This window comes from Tachypleus tridentatus, chromosome 3 (assembly GCF_004210375.1).
Source record: "Tachypleus tridentatus isolate NWPU-2018 chromosome 3, ASM421037v1, whole genome shotgun sequence".
In the NCBI taxonomy this organism is placed as follows: Eukaryota; Metazoa; Arthropoda; class Merostomata; order Xiphosura; family Limulidae; genus Tachypleus; species Tachypleus tridentatus.
Genome location: NC_134827.1, coordinates 113454407 through 113480749, shown reverse-complemented (window position 1 = coordinate 113480749; position 26343 = coordinate 113454407).

Genomic DNA, 26343 nt, shown 5'->3' with positions numbered 1-26343 from the left:
TCATGTTAGGCTTACAAAAGTTTAAGGATCCTTGTGTACCTTGTATTTGAAGTAAAATGCACATATCATGTTAGGCTTACAAAAGTTTAAGGATCCTTGTGTACCTTGTATTTGAAGTAAAATGCACATATCATGTTAGGCTTACAAAAGTTTAAGGATCCTTATGTACCTTGTATCTGAAGTAAAATGCACGTATCATGTTAGGCTTACAAAGTTTAAGGACCTTTATGTACCTTGTGTCTGAAGTAAAGGCACGTATCATGTTAGGCATACAAACCTGAAAGAAATGTTGCCTACAAAAATGACTAAATTCAATTTGTAAAAAAATATGTTGACACCATTAGCACTTTGATATGTTGTTCGCGGCGTACATTAGACACTCCCGTATCACTAGGGGGAGTTTGTGACTGAAGGACAACCCACACAGCCCTTTCAGAAGAAAGAAATTGGTAGACCCACACACATTTCAAAGACGAGAGTCACAGTGATATTCGTGGAAATACTGAAATTTCTTCAGGTTTGTTTAAAGCAACAACGGGTTTGGAAAACATTCTCCAAACCAACTGAGAGCAATGCCTTCAGCCACAAGGTCTCCAAACCAAACCTTGATACATTCTTAGTGCTGTTAACAAGATAATGAAACTAAGAGAAAATAACAAGCTTCCATTCATAGCTTGAAATAAATAACTATTCTCACGTGACACATGAACAAAGATCCTGAAACCATGACAGTCTCATACGAATATCTTTAAGTCCCCTGACAGGCTTTGATAGTCCTCGTGTTTTGAGTGTCTTTAAATACTTGTTTAATAAGACTTGACCACATGCAATGGTACAGAATGTTTGTCAGAAAATTCTCCATGCCATTCCTTAACAAACTTGTTACACTGGAAACCTCGGTGCTTCGTCACAAGACTGAAATCATGGCCACTAACCAACACGTGATCCACAGTTTACCAACAGAAACATGATGTTTTGAACACAGCTCTTATAAAATGTTTTACGTGAAAACAAAAACTGGACGATGGCACTGTTTATCTGACTAGTTTCAGGGATAAACCTACTGGTTCTACCATACAAGCAACATCCTTGGAAACAGAATTATCTCAAAGTATATTCAACGATTACTACATACTAAACTTTTTATTCTGCATATCCTTAACACCGACCGAAGTAAGATTTGAACACGTGACAAATGTATCAGGACAAACACGATAAAGTCTCTACACAGGATGAATACAATACGATCTGTACACAGAATGAACGTCATAAGGTCTGTCTAAAGATAGGAGTAAGTACTTACATCCATTATAAGTACTTTGTTACAACATATGTATAGAGTATGATGACATCCATTGTAAGTATTTTATTAGAACAAATGTATAGAGTGTGATGACATCCATTATAAGTACTTTATTACAACAATTGTATAGAGTGTGATGACATCCATTGTAAGTACTTTATTACAACACATGTGTAGAGTGTGATGACATCCATTGTAAGTACTTTATTACAACACATGTGTAGAGTGTGATGACATCCATTATAAGTGCTTTATTACAACACATGTGTAGAGTGTGATGACATCCATTGTAAGTACTTTATTACAACATATGTATAGCGTATGATGACATCCATTGTAAGTATTTTATTACAACAAATGTATAGAATGTGATGACATCCATTGTAAGTACTTTATTACAACACATGTGTAGAGTGTGATAACATCCATTGTAAGTGCTTTATTACAACAAATATATAGAGTGTGATGACATCCATTATAAGTACTTTATTACAACAAATGTATAGAGTGTGATAACATCCATTGTAAGTATTTTATTACAACAAATGTATAGAGTGTGATGACATCCATTATAAGTACTTTATTAGAACAAATGTATAGAGTGTGATGACATCCATTGTAAGTACTTTATTACAACAACTGTATAGAGTGTGATGACATCCATTGTAAGTACTTTATTACAACACATGTGTAGAGTATGATGACATCCGCTGTAAGTACTTTATTAGAACAAACGTATAGAGTGTGATGACATCCATTGTAAGTACTTTATTACAACACATCTGTAGAGTGTGATGACATCCATTGTAAGTACTTTATTACAACACATGTGTAGAGTGTGATGACATCCATTGTAAGTACTTTATTAGAACAAATGTATAGAGTGTGATGACATCCATTGTAAGTATTTTATTACAACAAATGTATAGAGTGTGATGACATCCATTATAAGTATTTTATTACAACAAATGTGTAGTGTGATGACATCCATTGTAAGTACTTTATTACAACAAATGTGTAGAGTGTGATGACATCCATTGTAAGTACTTTATTACAACACATCTGTAGAGTGTGATGACATCCATTGTAAGTACTTTATTACAACACATGTATAGAGTGTGATGACATCCATTGTAAGTATTTTATTACAACAAATGTATAGAGTGTGATGGCATCCATTATAAGTATTTTATTACAACAAATGTGTAGAGTGTGATGACATCCATTGTAAGTACTTTATTAGAACAAATGTATAGAGTGTGATGACATCCATTGTAAGTACTTTATTACAACACATCTGTAGAGTGTGATGACATCCATTGTAAGTACTTTATTACAACACATGTATAGAGTGTGATGACATCCATTTTAAGTATTTTATTACAACAAATGTATAGAGTGTGATGACATCCATTATAAGTACTTTATTAGAACAAATGTATAGAGTATGATGACATCCATTGTAAGTACTTTATTACAACACATGTGTAGAGTGTGATGACATCCATTGTAATCACACGAATGCAATAGACGTATACAAGGCTGTGCTAATTCTTTCATTCATAATTTGAAATGTACACAAGTCACACCTCGTGTTGGCTAGATTTAGGTAAACAGAGGGCGCTGAGTTAGATTAAGCAGATGTTGTTGTTTCTGTCTCTGTTGAAAGAATATTCTCCACACCCCGTAAAGTTAAATTCAATATTTTGAAGTCGTTAAGTTGAATTCAAGCTCTTCAAAATAGAGAATAAGGAAAAGTTGTCGTACTTTGATGTACAAAGAGAATTTATGCAAATGAAAAGCGAAATTATGTGTTCACAGCAGATGGGTTTTTAATATTAGAGCAACAAGGTAAACTCACTTTTACTAATAAAGCAGAGAATAAACAGATGGCCTGGGAAAGTCGAAACGTTGTTCACTGCTTTATTTGTAAAGGGGTTAATACGCATATCAGACGTTCTGAGATACGTTTTTATTTCGAGTGGGTTTCTCGTCATCAAGAAGGTAATCTCACGTTATTTACAATAAACAACTTTAGAAAAGGAAAATTTATAATTTATCTAATAGCAGTAACCCTGTTCTTCGAAAATCTAATAGCAACTCAGCCATGTTTATCACTTATAAAAACAAAGCGAATAAAGAAATTAGGCCCGGCATGACCGAGCATGTTAAGGCGTGCGACTCGTAATCTGAGGGTCGCGGGATCGCATCCCCGTCGCGCCAAAAGTGCTCGCCCTTTCAGCCGTGGGGGTGTTATAATGTTACGGTCATTCCCACTGTTCGTTGGTAAAGAGTAGCCCAAGAGTTGGCGGTGTATGGTGATGACTAGCTGCCCTCCCTTTAGTCTTACACTGCTAAATTAGGGACGGCTAGCACAGATAGCCCTCGAATAGTTTTGTGCGAAATTCAAAACAAACAAACAAATTGAAAAATTGTTTTATATGAAACATGCTACACGAAGAAGGAATAGAAAAACTGATTTATATGAAACATGCTACACGAAGAAGGAATAGAAAAACTGATTTATATGAAACATGCTACACGAAAAAAGAATAGAAGATCTGATTTATATGAAACATGCTACACGAAGAAGGAATAGAAAAACTGATTTATATTAAACATGCTACACGAAGAAGGAGTAGAGAAACTGTTTTATATGAAACATGCTACACGAAGAAGGAATAGAAAAACTGTTTTATATGAAACATGCTACACGAAGAAGGAATAAAAAACTTTTTTATATGAAACATGCTACACGAAGAAGGAATAGAAAAACTGTTTTATATGAAACATGCTACACGAAGAAGGAATAGAAAAATTGTTTTATATGAAACATGCTACACGAAGAAGGAATAAAAAACTCTTTTATATGAAACATGCTACACGAAGAAGGAATAGAAAAACTGATTTATATTAAACATACTACACGAAGAAGGAGTAGATAAACTGTTTTATATGAAACATGCTACACGAAGAAGGAATAAAATTTTTTTATATGAAACATGCTACACGAATGAATAGAAAAACTGTTTTATATGAAACATGCTACACGAAGAAGGAATAGAAAAACTGATTTATATGAAACATGCTACACGAAGAAGGAATAGAAAAACTGATTTATATTAAACATGCTACACGAAGAAGGAATAGAAAAACTGATTTATATTAAACATGCTACACGAAGAAGGAATAGAAAAACTGATTTATATTAAACATGCTACACGAAGAAGGAGTAGATAAACTGTTTTATATGGAACATGCTACACGAAGAAGGAGTAGATAAACTGTTTTATATGAAACATGCTACACGAAGAAGGAATAGAAAAACTGATTTATATGAAACATGCTACACGAAGAAGGAATAGAAAAACTGATTTATATTAAACATGCTACACGAAGAAGGAAAACAAAAACTGATTTATATTAAACATGCTACACGAAGAAGGAATAGAAAAACTGATTTATATTAAACATGCTACACGAAGAAGGAGTAGATAAACTGTTTTATATGAAACATGCTACACGAATAAGGAGATAGTTAAACTGTTTTACATGAAATATGCTACACGAAGAAGGAGTAGATAAACTGTTTTACATGAAATATGCTACACGAAGAAGGAGTAGATAAACTGTTTTACATGAAATATGCTACACGAAGAAGGAGTAGATAAACTGTTTTATATGAAACATGCTACACGAAGAAGGAGTAGAGAAACTGTTTTATATGAAACATGCTACACGAAGAAGGAATAGAAAAACTGTTTTATATGAAACATGCTACACGAAGAAGGAATAAAAAACTGTTTTATATGAAACATGCTACACGAAGAAGGAATAGAGAAAATGTTTTATATGAAACATGCTACACGAAAAAGGAGTAGAAAAACTGTTTTATATGAAACATGCTACACGAAGAAGGAATAAAAAACTTTTTTATATGAAACATGCTACACGAAGAAGGAATAGAAAAACTGTTTTATATGAAACATGCTACACGAAGAAGGAATTAAAAACTTTTTTATATGAAACATGCTACACGAAAGGATAGAAAAACTGTTTTATATGAATGTACTATCTGAAGACAGATGAAAAACTGTTTTATATGAAATGTACTATACGAAGAAGAATAGAAAAACTGTTTTATATGAAATGTACTATACGAAGAAGGAATAGAAAAACTGTTTTATATGAGAATGTACTATACGAAGAAGGAGTAGAAAAACTGTTTTATATGAAATGTACTATACGAAGAAGGAGTAGAAAAACTGTTTTATATGAAATGTACTATACGAAGAAGGAGTAGAAAAACTGTTTTATATGAAATGTACTATACGAAGAAGGAGTAGAAAACTGTTTTATATGAAATGTACTATACAGAAGAAGGAGTAGAAAAACTGTTTTATATGAAATGTACTATACGAAGAAGGAGTAGAAAAACTGTTTTATATGAAATGTACTATACGAAGAAGGAGTAGAAAAACTGTTTTATATGAAATGTACTATACGAAGAAGGAGTAGAAAAACTGTTTTATATGAAATGTACTATATGAAGAAGAAGTAGCAGAATAATCGTACATATCTATAAACAAAACATAATAACCGTATGCGCAGATAATTCAATACATACAAACGTTTCATTATTCTAAACCATCTACAAATTGAAGGTGACTCAGGAGATCACTGGAGTGGGCCATGACTGACCTTGAGGTGTTTGTGCTGTGAAGCTGGTAATGAAGTCATACGTTTTTAACTATAAAAACACCTGGGACCTTGTTCCGGCAAACCTTGTTCAGTATGAATTGAAAACAACTAGCTATGTGTTAGGCCTAAGCTATGTTGTTCATTCTGTGTTAGGCCTACGGTGAAATAGTTATAGTTCACGATAGTTTGTGTTTAATAGTAAGTTATATTGTTGTTCACGACACTAGGGGTTTACTGTGTATTTCAGGATAGTATTTTCCTTTCTTTAATATGATTGGTTTATCGTTGTTGACTTCAAGACAGAATATTCTTAGCAAGAAACGAGACTTGGAAAAACTGATTATAAAAAGTGAGTTTGATAGCGGTGTTATTTTCTCTTTTACTGGTTTGTGTCAAACAAATATAATCTGGGAACAAACTGAATGATTTAAAGCTTGTACACAGAGTATAATTTATTTTTCTATGACGTAACCTTTGCCCTTAAAATGCGTTAATAACTTAGGGTTGAGTATTGAATCATGAGACAGGCAGACAAACGAGCTTGACAGCCTTCTAGGGATAAGTTAATTGAAATAAATTGTCCACTGCTGACCTATATCACATTCACTAAGGATTCTATAATGTGGAAAAATAGGCTTAATTGTAGTTGACACGAGTATGTTTAAACTACTGTCATTCATCAGAGCATCACAACAGGACACATCTTTCCTGGCGACACCTAGGTTTTAAAAAAAAAATGTGTAAACTCTATCCCCCCCGAAAGAAAACCTCTAGTGACTTAATGTTTTCTGATTAATAGTAAATTAATTATAAAAGGTAACCCGTGTTACTGAAAAATTAAAATTCTAAAGTTAATTAATCTAAGTTTTAATAAGTTATAAAGTTTAATTAAGGACAATGGTAAAGTTAGTAATATGATTTACAAAGACATTAATTTTATGTTTTGTTAAAAACTCGTTAGTCCTAAAATATTTCTTTGCCTGTCGTTTTACTGACACACACTTTCGACAATTTGGAACCTAATTAACTCTACAACTACATGATTTCATCATTTCAGAACTAAGCATCTTCACAATCTGTGTAATCTATGGTTTGATAACAGTCACGTGTCTTCACAATCAATGTGTAATCTATGGTTTGATAACAGTCACGTGTCTTCACAATCAATGTGTAATCTATGGTTTGATAACAGTCACGTGTCTTCACAATCAATGTGTAATCTATGGTTTGATAACAGTCACGTGTCTTCACAATCAATGTGTAATCTATGGCTTGATAACAGTCACGTGTCTTCACAATCAACGTGTAATCTATGGTTTGATAACAGTCACGTGTCTTCACAATCAGTGTATAATCTATGGTTTGATAACAGTCACGTGTCTTCACAATCAGTGTGAAATCTATGGTTTGATAATAGTCACGTGTCTCACACAATCTGTGTAATCTATGGTTTGATAACAGTCACGTGTCTTCACAATCAGTGTGTAATCTATGGTTTGATAACAGTCACGTGTCTTCACAATCAATGTGTAATCTATGGTTTGATAACAGTCACGTGTCTTCACAATCAATGTGTAATCTATGGTTTGATAACAGTCACGTGTCTTCACAATCAATGTGTAATCTATGGTTTGATAACAGTCACGTGTCTTCACAATCAGTGTGTAATCTATGGTTTGATAATAGTCACGTGTCTTCACAACCTGTGTAATCTATGGTTTGATAACAGTCACGTGTCTTCACAATCAGTGTGTAATCTATGGTTTGATAACAGTCACGTGTCTTCACAATCAATGTGTAATCTATGGTTTGATAATAGTCACGTGTCTTCACAATCAGTGTGTAATCTATTGTTTGATAATAGTCACGTGTCTTCACAATCAATGTGTAATCTATGGTTTGATAACAGTTACGTGTCTTCAATATCGGTTTGTAGACTCCTGAAAATGGAGTCATTTCGATTAAAACCACTTTCTGATAACAGAGGGGGATACGAACCTAAAGATAGTTCAAGACACAGGGATATTTAATTTGCTAATAAAACACTAGGTTGTTAAACTGTTTACAATTCCAGGAACATTGATGAATGTTGGGTCAGCGATCAAGTGTCCTATTGAGCGAAACTGTTGGAAGAACAAACGATTTGACTTCCATACTAAACATTAGTGACAGTATTAGCATAGTTTCAATAACAGTTACGTCGTCTTCGTTACGTGTTGATTCTATGCTGTCACTGTTATAACACCTGGTAATCTGTTTCTCTACCTCAGAGCAACAGAACAGGTAAAACAGATAATGTAACTTGTTGTTTAGGGCTATGGTTAGCATGTGTTCCAAGTTCGTGAAGGGAAACCATATGATAGAGCCTGGGACTTTTCTGTGGGTTTGGTGTGAACTGTCAGAATGGTTGGTACATGGTAACTAACAGAACGGTTGGTATATAGTTATTTTCTGTGGGTTTGGTGTGTACTGTCAGAATGGTTGGTACATGGTAACTAACAGGACGGTTGGTATATGGTAACTATCAGAACGGTCTTTACATGGGAACTAACAGAACGGTTGGTACATGGTTATTTTCTGTGGGTTTGGTGTGAACTGTCAGAACGGTTGGTACGTGGTAACTAACAGAACGGTTGGTACATGGTAACTAACAGAACGGTTGGTATATAGTTATTTTCTGTGGGTTTGGTGTGTACTGTCAGAATGGTTGGTACATGGTAACTAACAGGACGGTTGGTATATGGTAACTATCAGAACGGTTTTTACATGGGAACTAATAGAACGGTTGGTACATGGTTATTTTCTGTGGGTTTGGTGTGAACTGTCAGAACGGTTGGTACGTGGTAACTAACAGAGCGGTTGGTACATGGTAACTAACAGAGCGGTTGGTACATGGTAACTAACAGAGCGGTTGGTACACGGGAACTAACAGAGCGGTTGTTACATGGATATTACCTGTGAGTTTGGTGTGTACTGTCAGAATGGTTGGTACATGGTAACTAACAGGACGGTTTTACATGGGAACTAATAGAACGGTTGGTACATGGTTATTTTCTGTGGGTTTGGTGTGAACTGTCAGAACGGTTGGTACGTGGTAACTAACAGAGCGGTTGGTACACGGGAACTAACAGAGCGGTTGTTACATGGATATTACCTGTGGGTTTGGTGTGTACTGTCAGAAGGGTTGGTACATGGTAACTAACAGGACGGTTGGTATATGGTAACTATCAGAACGGTTTTTACATGGGAACTAACAGAACGGTTGGTACATGGTTATTTTGTGTGGGTTTGGTGTGAACTGTCAGAACGGTTGGTACGTGGTAACTAACAGAGCGGTTGGTACATGGTAACTAACAGAGCGGTTGGTACATGGTAACTAACAGAGCGGTTGGTACACGGGAACTAACAGAGCGGTTGTTACATGGATATTACCTGTGAGTTTGGTGTGTACTGTCAGAATGGTTGGTACATGGTAACTAACAGGACGGTTTTACATGGGAACTAACAGAACGGTTGGTACATGGTTATTTTGTGTGGGTTTGGTGTGAACTGTCAGAACGGTTGGTACGTGGTAACTAACAGAGCGGTTGGTACATTGTAACTAACAGAGCGGTTGGTACACGGGAACTAACAGAGCGGTTGTTACATGGATATTACCTGTGGGTTTGGTGTGTACTGTCAGAAGGGTTGGTACATGGTAACTAACAGGACGGTTGGTATATGGTAACTATCAGAACGGTTTTTACATGGGAACTAACAGAACGGTTGGTACATGGTTATTTTGTGTGGGTTTGGTGTGAACTGTCAGAACGGTTGGTACGTGGTAACTAACAGAGCGGTTAGTACATGTTAACTAACAGAACAGTTGGTACGCGGGAACTAACAGAACAGTTGGTACACGGGAACTAACAGAACGGTTGTTACATGGTAACTGTCAGTACGGTTGGTACATAGATATTACCTGTGGGTTTGGTGTGTACTGTCAGAATGGTTGGTACATAGTAACTAACAGAATGGTTGGTACATGGTAACTAACAGAATGGTTGGTATATGGTAACTAACAGAATGGTTGGTACATGGTAACTAAGAGAGCGGTTGGTACATGGTAACTAACAGAATAATTGGTACACGGGAACTAACAGAATAGTTGGTACATGGTAACTGTGAGAACGGGTGATACATGGATATTATCTGTGGGATTGGTGTGTACTGTCAGAATGGTTGGTACATGGTAACTAACAGAACGGTTCGTACATGGTAACTAACAGAACGGTTGGTATATGGTAACTATAAGAACGGTTTTTACATGGTAGCTGTCAGAACGGTTGGTACATGGTTATTTTCTGTGGGTTTGGTGTGAACTGTCAGAACGGTTGGTACGTGGTAACTAACAAAGCGGTTGGTACATGATAACTAACAGAATGGTTGGTACATGGTAACTAAGAGAGCGATTGGTACATGGTAACTAAGAGAATGGTTGGTACATGGATATTATCTGTGGGATTGGTGTGCACTGTAAGAATGGTTGGAACATGGTAACTGTCAGAATGGTTGGTACATGGTAACTAACAGAACGGTTGGTACATGGGAACTGTCAGAACGGTTGGTACATGGTAACTAATGAACATAATAACAGTTACAAAGTAAGTATCAGCACGTAGGATACCACACTAATGAATATAATAACAATTACAAAGTAAGTACGAGCACGTAGGATACCACACTAATGAATATAATAACAATTACAAAGTAAGTACAAGCACGTAGGATACCACACTAATGAACATAATAACAATTACAAAGTAAGTACGAGCACGAAGGATACCACACTAATGAATATAATAACAATTACAAAGTAAGTACGAGCACGTAGGATACCACACTAATGAATATAATAACAATTACAAAGTAAGTACAAGCACGTAGGATACCACACTAATGAATATAATAACAATTACAAAGTAAGTACAAGCACGTAGGATACCACACTAATGAATATAATAACAATTACAAAGTAAGTACGAGCACGTAGGATACCACACTAATGAACATAATAACAATTACAAAGTAAGTACCAGCACGTAGGATACCACACTAATGAACATAATAACAATTACAAAGTAAGTATGAGCACGTAGGATACCACACTAATGAATATAATAACAATTACAAAGTAAGTACAAGCACGTAGGATACCACACTAATGAATATAATAACAATTACAAAGTAAGTACGAGCACGTAGGATACCACACTAATGAATATAATAACAATTACAAAGTAAGTACCAGCACGTAGGATACCACACTAATGAACATAATAACAATTACAAAGTAAGTACAAGCACGTAGGATACCACACTAATGAATATAATAACAATTACAAAGTAAGTACGAGCACGTAGGATACCACACTAATGAATATAATAACAATTACAAAGTAAGTACGAGCACGTAGGATACCACACTAATGAACATAATAACAATTACAAAGTAAGTACCAGCACGTAGGATACCACACTAATGAATATAATAACAATTACAAAGTAAGTATGAGCACGTAGGATACCACACTAATGAATATAATAACAATTACAAAGTAAGTATGAGCACGTAGGATACCACACTAATGAATATAATAACAATTACAAAGTAAGTACGAGCACGTAGGATACCACACTAATGAATATAATAACAATTACAAAGTAAGTACGAGCACGTAGGATACCACACTAATGAATATAATAACAATTACAAAGTACGTACGAGCACGTAGGATACCACACTAATGAATATAATAACAATTACAAAGTAAGTACCAACACGTAGGATACCACACTAATGAACATAATAACAATTACAAAGTAAGTATGAGCACGTAGGATACCACACTAATGAATATAATAACAATTACAAAGTAAGTACGAGCACGTAGGATACCACACTAATGAATATAATAACAATTACAATGTACGTACGAGCACGTAGGATACCACACTAATGAATATAATAACAATTACAAAGTAAGTACCAGCACGTAGGATACCACACTAAGGAATATAATAACAATTACAAAGTACGTACGAGCCTGAAGGATACCACACTAAGGAATATAATAACAATTACAAAGTAAGTACAAGCACGTAGGATACCACACTAATGAATATAATAACAATTACAGAGTACGTACGAGCACGTAGGATACCACACTAATGAATATAATAACAATTACAAAGTAAGTACAAACACGTAGGATACCACACTAATGAATATAATAACAATTACAAAGTAAGTACAAGCACGTAGGATACCACACTAATGAATATAATAACAATTACAACATATTTACGAGCACGTAGGATACCACACTAAGGAATATAATAACAATTACAACATATTTACGAGCACGTAGGATACCACACTAAGGAATATAATAACAATTACAAAGTACGTACGAGCACGTAGGATACCACACTAAGGAATATAATAACAATTACAAAGTAAGTACAAGCACGTAGGATACCACACTAATGAATATAATAACAATTACAGAGTACGTACGAGCACGTAGGATACCACACTAATGAATATAATAACAATTACAAAGTACGTACGAGCACGTAGGATACTACACTAAGGAATATAATAACAATTACAAAGTAAGTACAAGCACGTAGGATACCACACTAATGAATATAATAACAATTACAGAGTACGTACAAGCACGTAGGATACCTCACTAATGAATATAAATAACAGAAATGTAGGACTAAACTTTGTAGACTAAATCGTTATATTTAGAGAGTGGCGGGAGATTCAATAATAATGTCACGACAAGTGTGCCACCTGCCGAGAAGTGTAAAATGTTTGATATGACAAAAGAACAGTTGACTTTCGAAATTGTAGTGTTTTGGGCTTAGAAGTAAAATATGAAACCAGAGGAAATGCTATTTCGTGTAGTACGTTGGGTAAGAAAAGAAAACTGGAAAAAAAAATCAGTAACCATGATTTGTCTTAGTTTAACTAACTTAAAAGGTATTAGTAACCATGATTTGTCTTAGTTTCACTAACTTAAAAGGTATTAGTAACCATGATTTGTCTTAGTTTCACTAACTTAAAAGGTATTAGTAACCATGATTTGTCTTAGTTTCACTAACTTAAAAGGTATTAGTAACCATGATTTGTCTTAGTTTCATTAGCTTAAAAGGTATTAGTAACCATGATTTGTCTTAGTTTCACTAACTTAAAAGGTATTAGTAACCATGATTTGTCTTAGTTTCACTAACTTAAAAGGTTTTAGTAACCATGATTTGTCTTAGTTTCAATAACTTAAAAGGTATTAGTAACCATGATTTGTCTTCGTTTCACTAATTTAAGTGGTATTAGTAACCATGATTTGTCTTAGTTTCACTAATTTAAGTGGTATTAGTAACCATGATTTGTCTTAGTTTCACTAATTTAAGTGGTGTTAGTAACCATGATTTGTCTTAGTTTCACTAATTGAAATGGTATTAGTAACCATGACTTGTCTTAGTTTCACTTATTGAAATGGTGTTAGTAACCATGACTTGTCTTAGTTTCACTAATTGAAATGGTATTAGTAACCATGACTTGTCTTAGTTTCACTAATTGAAATGGTATTAGTAACCATGACTTGTCTTAGTTTCACTAATGGCAAAGTTATTAGTAACCATGACTTGTCTTAGTTTCAGTAATTGCAAAGTTATTAGTAACCATGACTTGTCTTAGTTTCAGTAATTTCAAGGTTATTAGTAACCATGACTTGTCTTAGTTTCAGTAATTGCAAAGTTATTAGTAACTATGATTTGTCTTAGTTTCACTAATTTATGTGGTATTAGTAACCATGATTTGTCTTAGTTTCACTAATTTAAATGGTATTAGTAACCATGATTTGTCTTAGTTTCACTAATTGAAATGGTATTACTAACCATGACTTGTCTTAGTTTCACTAATTGAAATATTATTAGTAACCATGACTTGTCTTAGTTTCACTAATTGCAAAGTTATTAGTAACCATGACTTGTCTTAGTTTCAGTAATTGAAATGGTATTAGTAACCATGACTTGTCTTTGTTTTACTAATTGAAAAGTTATTAGTAACCATGACTTGTCTTAGTTTCACTAATTTAAATGGTATTAGTAACCATGACTTGTCTTAGTTTCACTAATTTAAATATTATTAGTAACCATGATTTGTCTTAGTTTCACTAATTGCAAAGTTATTAGTAACCATGACTTGTCTTAATTTCAGTAATTGAAAAGTTATTAGTAACCATGACTTGTCTTAGTTTCACTAATTTAAATGATATTAGTATCCATGACTTGTCTTAGTTTCACTAATTGAAAAGTTATTAGTAATCATGATTTGTCTCAGTTTCACTAATTTAAATGGTATTAGTAACCATGATTTGTCTTAGTTTCACTAATTTAAGTGGTATTAGTAACCATGATTTGTCTTAGTTTCACTGATTGAAATGGTATTAGTAACCATGACTTGTCTTAGTTTCACTTATTGAAATGGTATTAGTAACCATGACTTGTCTTAGTTTCACTAATTGAAATGGTATTAGTAACCATGACTTGTCTTAGTTTCAGTAATTGAAATGGTATTAGTAACCATGACTTGTCTTTGTTTTACTAATTGAAAAGTTATTAGTAACCATGACTTGTCTTAGTTTCACTAATTTAAATGGTATTAGTAACCATGACTTGTCTTAGTTTCACTAATTTAAATATTATTAGTAACCATGATTTGTCTTAGTTTCACTAATTGCAAAGTTATTAGTAACCATGACTTGTCTTAATTTCAGTAATTGAAAAGTTATTAGTAACCATGACTTGTCTTAGTTTCACTAATTTAAATGATATTAGTATCCATGACTTGTCTTAGTTTCACTAATTGAAAAGTTATTAGTAATCATGATTTGTCTCAGTTTCACTAATTTAAATGGTATTAGTAACCATGATTTGTCTTAGTTTCACTAATTTAAAGTGGTATTAGTAACCATGATTTGTCTTAGTTTCACTAATTGAAATGGTATTAGTAACCATGACTTGTCTTAGTTTCACTTATTGAAATGGTATTAGTAACCATGACTTGTCTTAGTTTCACTAATTGAAATGGTATTAGTAACCATGACTTGTCTTAGTTTCACTAATTGCAAAGTTATTAGTAACCATGACTTGTCTTAGTTTCACTAATTGAAATGGTATTAGTAACCATGACTTGTCTTAGTTTCACTAATTGCAAGGTTATTAGTAACCATGACTTGTCTTAGTTTCAGTAATTGCAAAGTTATTAGTAACCATGACTTGTCTTAGTTTCAGTAATTGCAAAGTTATTAGTAACCATGACTTGTCTTAGTTTCACTAATTGAAAAGTTATTAGTAATCATGACTTGTCTCAGTTTCACTAATTTAAGTGGTATTAGTAACCATGATTTGTCTTAGTTTGACTGATTGAAATGGTATTAGTAACCATGACTTGTCTTAGTTTCACTTATTGAAATGGTATTAGTAACCATGACTTGTCTTAGTTTCACTAATTGAAATGGTATTAGTAACCATGACTTGTCTTAGTTTCACTAATTGCAAGGTTATTAGTAACCATTACTTGTCTTAGTTTCAGTAATTCTAAAGTTATTAGTAACCATGACTTGTCTTAGTTTCACTAATTGAAAAGTTATTAGTAACCATGACTTGTCTTAGTTTCACTAATTTAAATGGTATTAGTAACTATGATTTGTCTTAGTTTCACTAATTTATGTGGTATTAGTAACCATGATTTGTCTTAGTTTCACTAATTTAAATGGTATTAGTAACCATGATTTGTCTTAGTTTCACTAATTTAAGTGGTATTAGTAACCATGATTTGTCTTAGTTTCACTAATTGAAATGGTATTAGTAACCATGACTTGTATTAGTTTCACTAATTGAAATGGTATTAGTAACCATGACTTGTCTTAGTTTCACTAATTGCAAAGTTATTAGTAACCATGACTTGTCTTAGTTTCAGTAATTGAAATGGTATAAGTAACCATGACTTGTCTTTGTTTCACTAATTGAGAAGTTATTAGTAACCATGACTTGTCTTAGTTTCACTAATTTATGTGGTATTAGTAACCATGACTTGTCTTAGTTTCACTAATTTATGTGGTATTAGTAACCATGACTTGTCTTAGTTTCACTAATTGCAAAGTTATTAGTAACCATGACTTGTCTTAATTTCAGTAATTGAAAAGTTATTAGTAACCATGACTTGTCTTAGTTTCACTAATTGAAAAGTTATTAGTAATCATGACTTGTCTCAGTTTCACTAATTTAAATGGTATTAGTAACCATGATTTGTCTTAGTTTCACTAATTTAAGTGGTATTAGTAACCATGATTCGTCTTAGTTTCACTAATTGAAATATTATTAGTAACCATGACTTTTCTTAGTTTCACTAATTGCAAAGTTATTAGTAACCATGACTTGTCTTAGTTTCACTAATTGCAAAGTTATTAGTAACCATGACTTGTCTTAGTTTCAGTAATTGAAATGGTATAAGTAACCATGACTTGTCTTTGTTTCACTAATTGAGAAGTTATTAGTAACCATGACTTGTCTTAGTTTCACTAATTTATGTGGTATTAGTAACCATGACTTGTCTTAGTTTCACTAATTTATGTGGTATTAGTAACCATGACTTGTCTTAGTTTCACTAATTGCAAAGTTATTAGTAACCATGACTTGTCTTAATTTCAGTAATTGAAAAGTTATTAGTAACCATGACTTGTCTTAGTTTCACTAATTGAAAAGTTATTAGTAATCATGACTTGTCTCAGTTTCACTAATTTAAATGGTATTAGTAACCATGATTTGTCTTAGTTTCACTAATTTAAGTGGTATTAGTAACCATGATTCGTCTTAGTTTCACTAATTGAAATATTATTAGTAACCATGACTTTTCTTAGTTTCACTAATTGCAAAGTTATTAGTAACCATAACTTGTCTTAGTTTTACTAATTTAAATGGTATTAGTATCCATGACTTGTCTTAGTTTCACTAATTTAAATGGTTTTAGTATCCATGACTTGTCTTAGTTTCACTTAATTAAATGGTATTAGTTTCAAATCTTGCTGTTTAAAATCCGGCACTCTGGAAGAAAATGTTTTTTAGGAAAACGTCATGAATATATGTTTGTTCTGTAGAAACACTACATGTAAATAAACTGTATATTACTACTATTAATTTAGAATTTATAAATTAAATTTTTCAGTTGCTATTGGTCACTTCTAGATTTATTTCAGGTTCAAATTAAAATATTTTTTAAGATATCGATATAAAAAATAGTGTTTCTGGAAATTAAAACGTTAAATCTTGAAGCATTATATTTCAATTATTTGTTGCCTCCCAGAGGCACAGTGCTAGGTCTGCGGACGTAAACGCTAGAATACTGGTTTAGATACCCGTTATGTGCAGAGAACAGATAGCTTATGGTGTTGCTCTGTGCTTAACTTCAAACAAAACATGAAATCATCTGAAACAATGTATAAAGTTTTTCATATTTTATATAAAAGTTTTAAAACCATACTACTTGAAACTAGTAAATAGTTCGGATTAGTTTTTATTACTAAGTAATATTGAGTTCTTGTAGCTCAGATGGCCCGTTTTTTTGAGGTAAATTATCTAAAATACATTAAGAGCAACCTCCACGTGCAGACATAGGTGCCTGTTTGATCATACAGACTTGAAATAGCCATCACTTTATTCGTTAAATACCTGACGATCATGCATTAAACATATCTACAGTTTTCTGTAGTTTTCCAACACATGCAGTTCTTTGAAGCTATTTTAAATTTCATGAAGCAAATAATTCATGGTTATTCCCATTTCTTCTGTAACCGTGGAAACTGAGACTTCATGATTAGAAATATTTCCTGTAACCGTGGAAACTGAGACTTCATGATTAGAAATATTTTCTGTAACCGTGGAAACTGAGACTTCATGATTAGAAATATTTTCTGTAACCGTGGAAACTGAGACTTCATGATTAGTAATATTTTCTGTAACCGTGGAAACTGAGACTTCATGATTAGTAATATTTTCTGTAACCGTGGAAACTGAGACTTCATGATTAGTAATATTTTCTGTAACCGTGGAAACTGATAATTCATGATTAGTAATATATTCTGTAACCGTGGAAACTGAGACTTCATGATTAGTAATATTTTCTGTAACCGTGGAAACTGAGACTTCATGAATAGTCATATTTACTGTAACTGTGGAAACTGAGACTTCATGAATAGTAATATTTTCTGTAACCGTTGAAACTGAGACTTTATGATTAGTAATATTTTCTGTAACCATGGAAACTGAGACTTCATGATAAGTAATATTTTCTGTAACCGTGGAAACTGAGACTTCATGATTAGTAAAAGTTTCAGTAACCGTGGAAACTGAGACTTCATGAATAGTAATATTTTCTGTAACTGTGGAAACTGAGACTTCATGAATAGTAATATTTTCTGTAACTGTGGAAACTGAGACTTCATGAATAGTAATATATTCTGTAACCGTGGAAACTGAGACTTCATGATTAGTAATATTTTCTATAACCATAGAAACTGAGACTTCATGAATAGTAATATTTTCTGTAACCGTGGAAACTGAGACTTCATGATTAGTAAAAGTTTCAGTAACCGTGGAAACTGAGACTTCATGAATAGTAATATTTTCTGTAACCGTGGAAACTGATAATTCATGATTAGTAATATATTCTGTAACCGTGGAAACTGAGACTTCATGATTAGTAATATTTTCTGTAACCGTGGAAACTGAGACTTCATGAATAGTCATATTTACTGTAACTGTGGAAACTGAGACTTCATGAATAGTAATATTTTCTGTAACCGTGGAAACTGAGACTTCATGATTAGTAATATTTTCTGTAACCATGGAAACTGAGACTTCATGATAAGTAATATTTTCTGTAACTGTGGAAACTGAGACTTCATGATTAGTAAAAGTTTCAGTAACCGTGGAAACTGAGACTTCATGAATAGTAATATTTTCTGTAACTGGGGAAACTGAGACTTCATGAATAGTAATATTTTCTGTAACTGTGGAAACTGAGACTTCATGAATAGTAATATTTTCTGTAACTGTGGAAACTGAGACTTCATGAATAGTAATATATTCTGTAACCGTGGAAACTGAGACTTCATAATTAGTAATATTTTCTGTAACCGTGGAAACTGAGACTTCATGATTAGTAATATTTTCTATAACCATGGAAACTGAGACTTCATGAATAGTAATATTTTCTGTAACCGTGGAAACTGAGACTTCATGATTAGTAAATGTTTCAGTAACCGTGGAAACTGAGACTTCATGAATAGTAATATTTTCTGTAACTGTGGAAACTGAGACTTCATGAATAGTAATATTTTCTGTAACTGTGGAAACTGAGACTTCATGAATAGTAATATTTTCTGTAACCGTGGAAACAAAGGTTTAATGATTACTAAATCTTTCTGTAACCGTGGAAACAAAGGTTTAATGATTACTAAATCTTTCCGTAACCATGGGAACAAACACTACATGATTACTGTAAACTTGGGAATAAGTACATCATGGTTTTGTCATGGAGATAGAAAAGTATAGTTTATCTCGGAGAAACTGACAACAAAATTAAAATCGTGAGAACAGATGAAATATTAAGTCACAGTTATGGGAAACATTATTGTAGGTAATGTCATTCGTTAGAGAAACTCTGTAACACGGAGAGCATCCACTCCGCCCCACGTCCCAGTAGGATATGGTTCATTAACTCAGGGTTATCTAGTCAAGCAAGCCGCCCCCTATATCCACAGGTGCTCCGCTGTCTTCTTCCGGTCCTAAAGAAGATAGGCCGCCCACCTGTTGTAAACATTTAAATAAGTGAATGAATGATTCTCTCCTGGAACTTATGTCCATGTTTAGTAAATCATTCTCAGTATCTCACGTTTAAAATATTAGATCAAAACTTCGACAAGGAACTCATGTGATGTTTGGTTTAAATGTACACATCCATGCTTAAGAACCTAAAACTTCGACAAGGAACTCATGTGATGTTTGGTTTAAATGTACACATCCAAACTTAAGTACCTAAAACTTCGATAAGGAACTGATGTGATGTTTGGTTTAAATGTACACATTCAAACTTAATTAGCAATTTATATTCATTTCACCGGTGTGTGGGATCCATCTTTGTTCATCTGTTTCGTTTTTACAAACAGTGACGACAAGTCTGTTGAAGCAGAAATTGGTTAGTACCTCTGGAACAACCAAGAAATTAACATGTTAAGTTGAATATTTAAAAAGAGAAGATAAAAGTTTCATTATTAAGCAATTCATTCTATGATTTGAACGTCTAAAAATGAAATATCAGTCTAGAGTTTTTCTCATGTTTAGACGTTCAAATTAGCCAAGAGTACTTGATTGTTACACCGTATTATCATGTTTAGATATTCAAATTAGCCTAGAGTACTTGATTGTTACACCGTATTATCATGTTTAGACATTCAAATTAGCCTAGAGTACTTGATTGTTACACGATTGTTACACCATATTATCATGTTTTGACGTTCAAATTAGCCTAGAGTACTTGATTGTTACACCGTATTATCATGTTTAGACATTCAAATTAGCCTAGAGTACTTGATTGTTACACGATTGTTACACCGTATTATCATGTTTAGACATTCAAATTAGCCTAGAGTACTTGATTGTTACACGATTGTTACACCGAATTATCATGTTTAGACGTTCAAATTAGTCTAGAGTACTTGATTGTTACACCGTATTATTATGTTTAGACATTCAAATTAGCCTAGAGTACTTGATTGTTACACCGTATTATCATGTTTTGACGTTCAAATTAGCCTAGAGTACTTGATTGTTACACCGTATTATCATGTTTAGACTTTCAAATTAGCCTAGAGTACTTGATTGTTACCCGATTGTTACACTGTATTATCATGTTTAGACGTTCAAATTAGCCTAGAGTACTTGATTGTTACACGATTGTTACACCGTATTATCATGTTTAGACATTCAAATTAGCCTAGAGTACTTGATTGTTACACGATTGTTACACCGTATTATCATGTTTAGACATTCAAATTACCCTAGAGTACTTGATTGTTACACGATTGTTACACCGTATTATCATGTTTAGACATTCAAATTAGCCTAGAGTACTTGATTGTTACACGATTGTTACACCGTATTATCATGTTTGGACGTTCAAATTAGCCTAGAGTACTTGATTGTTACACGATTGTTGCACCGTATTTTCATGTTTAGACGTTCAAATTAGCCTAGAGTACTTGATTGTTACACGATTGTTACACCGTATTATCATGTTTAGACGTTCAAATTAGCCTAGAGTACTTGATTGTTACACGATTGTTACACCGTATTATCATGTATAGACGATCAAATTAGCCTCGAGTACTTGATTGTTACACGATTGTTACACCGTATTATCATGTTTAGACGTTCAAATTAGCCTAGAGTACTTGATTGTTGCACGATTGTTACACTGTATTATCATGTTTAGACGTTCAAATTAGCCTAGAGTACTTGATTGTTACACCGTATTATCATGTTTAGACGTTCAAATTAGCCTAGAGTACCTGATTGTTACACCGTATTATCATGTTTAGACGTTCAAATTAGCCTAGAGTACCTGATTGTTACACCGTATTATCATGTTTAGACGTTCAAATTAGTCTAGAGTACTTGATTGTTACCCGATTGTTACACTGTATTATCATGTTTAGACGTTCAAATTAGCCTAGAGTACTTGATTGTTACACGATTGTTACACCGTATTATCATGTTTAGACATTCAAATTAGCCTAGAGTACTTGATTGTTACACGATTGTTACACCGTATTATCATGTTTAGACATTCAAATTAGCCTAGAGTACTTGATTGTTACACGATTGTTACACCGTATTATCATGTTTGGACGTTCAAATTAGCCTAGAGTACTTGATTGTTACACGATTGTTGCACCGTATTATCATGTTTAGACGTTCAAATTAGCCTAGAGTACTTGATTGTTACACGATTGTTACACCGTATTATCATGTATAGACGATCAAATTAGCCTCGAGTACTTGATTGTTACACGATTGTTACACCGTATTATCATGTATAGACGATCAAGTTAGCCTAGAGTACTTGATTGTTACACCGTATTATCATGTTTAGACGTTCAAATTAGCCTAGAGTACCTGATTGTTACACCGTATTATCATGTTTAGACGTTCAAATTAGCCTAGAGTACTTGATTGTTACACCGTATTATCGTGTTTAGACGTTCAAATTAGCCTAGAGTACCTGATTGTTACACCGTATTATCATGTTTAGACGTTCAAATTAGCCTAGAGTACCTGATTGTTACACCGTATTATCATGTTTAGACGTTCAAATTAGCCTAGAGTACCTGATTGTTACACCGTATTATCATGTTTAGACGTTCAAATTAGCCTAGAGTACTTGATTGTTACACCGTATTATCGTGTTTAGACGTTCAAATAAGTCTATAATATTTCATTGTTAGGCGATCAAATGCTTTTGTATGAAATGATAGTTCCATAAACACGTTATGTATAATTGTATATGTAAAGTAAGCATTGCAGTTCATTATAGCTATAACAGTATTAATATTTATAATACCTACACCTTCTGAACCATAGATAAACTATATATGAAATTGAGATCTTTCAAAAGTACTTTGCAAGAATATATTATTATTAATTTTTAGCGATTATTAAAGTCAATCGTAGTGAGTGCTGAGAACAATCTGGATTTCCTCTGACTAAAAGAATATTTCCACTATAGGAGCCCGAACAGAAACGGATGGACAGAGAATCGTGTTTGACTGTATACTTGTATACTACATATATGTCAGTATTATATGTATGATTTTATAGTGACATGTCGAATGATTGATTTGAACTGAATATATGTCCATTGACACTTCTTATAAATATGGCAGCTGTTAGAAAACGTTTAATTCTGTAACGGTCTCTACTGACGTTCAGTGACACAAGGAACGGTGACATCCAGCGAAAAAACCCGAGACTGTTACCATGAATACACTTATTGCGTCGAAACGCTATTTTTACTGACAATACATAACACGTACAATAAAAACAAATGCAACGTGATTCTTTATTGAAATGACATGACAAAAAGCGGCTGGACCACTAGACAACCATATGGCGTATTTACTCTCGTCCAAAGGATTGGTTTGACTGAACTTTTTACATGTATTCATAGTAATTAACAGAAAAGTTACAGTTGAATTGTTTCAAAAGTATCAGTGGCAATTAACTTGGATACTTATTACACAATATATTATTACATTGTTAAGTATACAATAATACTGACGCATTACCCTAATGTGTGAACCATAATATGTATATAATTGTATTGTTTTTTTGTTTGGAATTAAGCAACAATATGGGCTATCGGTGCTCTGCCCACCACGGCTACCGAAACCCAGTTTCTAACGTTGTAAGTCAATAGACATCCTGATGTGCCACTGGCTTATACAGTTCGAAGTGTATATCATACGTATCATTACCACATACTGATGTGCCACTGGTTTATACAGTTCGAAGTGTATATCATACATATCATTACCACATACTGATGTGCCACTGGGTTATACAGTTCGAAGTGTATATCATACATATCATTACCACGTACTGATGTGCCACTGGGTTATACAGTTCGAAGTGTATATCATACATATCATTACCACGTACTGATGTGCCACTGGGTTATACAGTTCGAAGTGTATATCATACATATCATTACCACGTACTGATGTGCCACTGGGTTATACAGTTCGAAGTGTATATCATACATATCATTACCACGTACTGATGTGCCACTGGGTTATACAGTTCGAAGTGTATATCATACATATCATTACCACGTACTGATGTGCCACTGGGTTATACAGTTCGAAGTGTATATCATACATATCATTACCACGTACTGATGTGCCACTGGGTTATACAGTTCGAAGTGTATATCATACATATCATTACCACGTACTGATGTGCCACTGGGTTATACAGTTCGAAGTGTATATCATACATATCATTACCACGTACTGATGTGCCACTGGGTTATACAGTTCGAAGTGTATATCATACATATCATTACCACGTACTGATGTGCCACTGGGTTATACAGTTCGAAGTGTATATCATACATATCATTACCACGTACTGATGTGCCACTGGGTTATACAGTTTGAAGTGTATATCATACATATCATTACCACGTACTGATGTGCCACTGGGTTATACAGTTCGAAGTGTATATCATACATATCATTACCACGTACTGATGTGCCACTGGGTTATACAGTTCGAAGTGTATATCATACATATCATTACCACATACTGATGTGCCACTGGGTTATACAGTTCGAAGTGTATATCACACATATCATTACCACGTACTGATGTGCCACTGGGTTATACAGTTCGAAGTGTATATCATGCATATCATTACCACGTACTGATGTGCCACTGGGTTATACAGTTCGAAGTGTATATCATACGTATCATTACCACGTACTGATGTGCCACTGGGTTATACAGTTCGAAGTGTATATCATACATATCATTACCACATACCGATGTGCCACTGGGTTATACAGTTCGAAGTGTATATCATACATATCATTACCACGTACTGATGTGCCACTGGGTTATACAGTTCGAAGTGTATATCATACATATCATTACCACATACTGATGTGCCACTGGGTTATACAGTTCGAAGTGTATATCATACATATCATTACCACATACTGATGTGCCACTGGGTTATACAGTTCGAAGTGTATATCATACATATCATTACCACATACTGATGTGCCACTGGGTTATACAGTTCGAAGTGTATATCATACATATCATTACCACGTATTGATGTGCCACTGGGTTATACAGTTCGAAGTGTATATCATACATATCATTACCACGTATTGATGTGCCACTGGGTTATACAGTTCGAAGTGTATATCATACATATCATTACCACATACTGATGTGCCACTGGGTTATACAGTTCGAAGTGTATATCATACGTATCATTACCACGTATTGATGTGCCACTGGGTTATACAGTTCGAAGTGTATATCATACGTATCATTACCACGTATTGATGTGCCACTGGGTTATACAGTTCGAAGTGTATATCATACATATCATTACCACGTACTGATGTGCCACTGGGTTATACAGTTCGAAGTGTATATCATACATATCATTACCACATACTGATGTGCCACTGGGTTATACAGTTCGAAGTGTATATCATACGTATCGTTACCACGTACTGATGTGCCACTGGGTTATACAGTTCGAAGTGTATATCATACATATCATTACCACGTACTGATGTGCCACTGGGTTATACAGTTCGAAGTGTATATCATACATATCATTACCACGTACTGATGTGCCACTGGGTTATACAGTTCGAAGTGTATATCATACATATCATTACCACATACTGATGTGCCACTGGGTTATACAGTTCGAAGTGTATATCATACATATCATTACCACATACTGATGTGCCACTGGGTTATACAGTTCGAAGTGTATATCATACATATCATTACCACATACTGATGTGCCACTGGGTTATACAGTTCGAAGTGTATATCATACATATCATTACCATACAGCGTTAAATCACACTGTATATAATAGAAATTGTAAATACATGATAATATACTAGTGTGAAGCCCACGTTATGTATAATATACTAGTGTGAAGCCCACGTTATGTATAATATACTAGTGTGAAGCCCACGTTATGTATAATATACTAGTGTGAAGCCCACGTTATGTATATAGTTCTCATACGTTTATCACAGATAAATAAATTAAGTATGTGATCCCATTAAGTTTCTTACCTGCGCACACGACAAACCCGTGTCCTTATTTTTGTTTTTCAATGGAGTACATCATCTTGATTACGTCACTGGTGAAAGTGAACGGTTCAGGAGAGCTGTTCCCACAGTGTAAATAATCCAATCTCAAACTGTTGATCGAAGACATACGTACGTCATAGACGCTCTTTTTTAAAGACATGCTGTGCAATGAAGACTTAGGGTTCTTTCCCGTAACGTTCACTGGTCCTCTACCGACGTTGATAGATGACGTTTTTGTCACGAGAAGGAACAACTCCATCTGACGGTAACAGAGTCGTCATACTGCTCTACACGGGTTGACAATTTCTGTGAAGA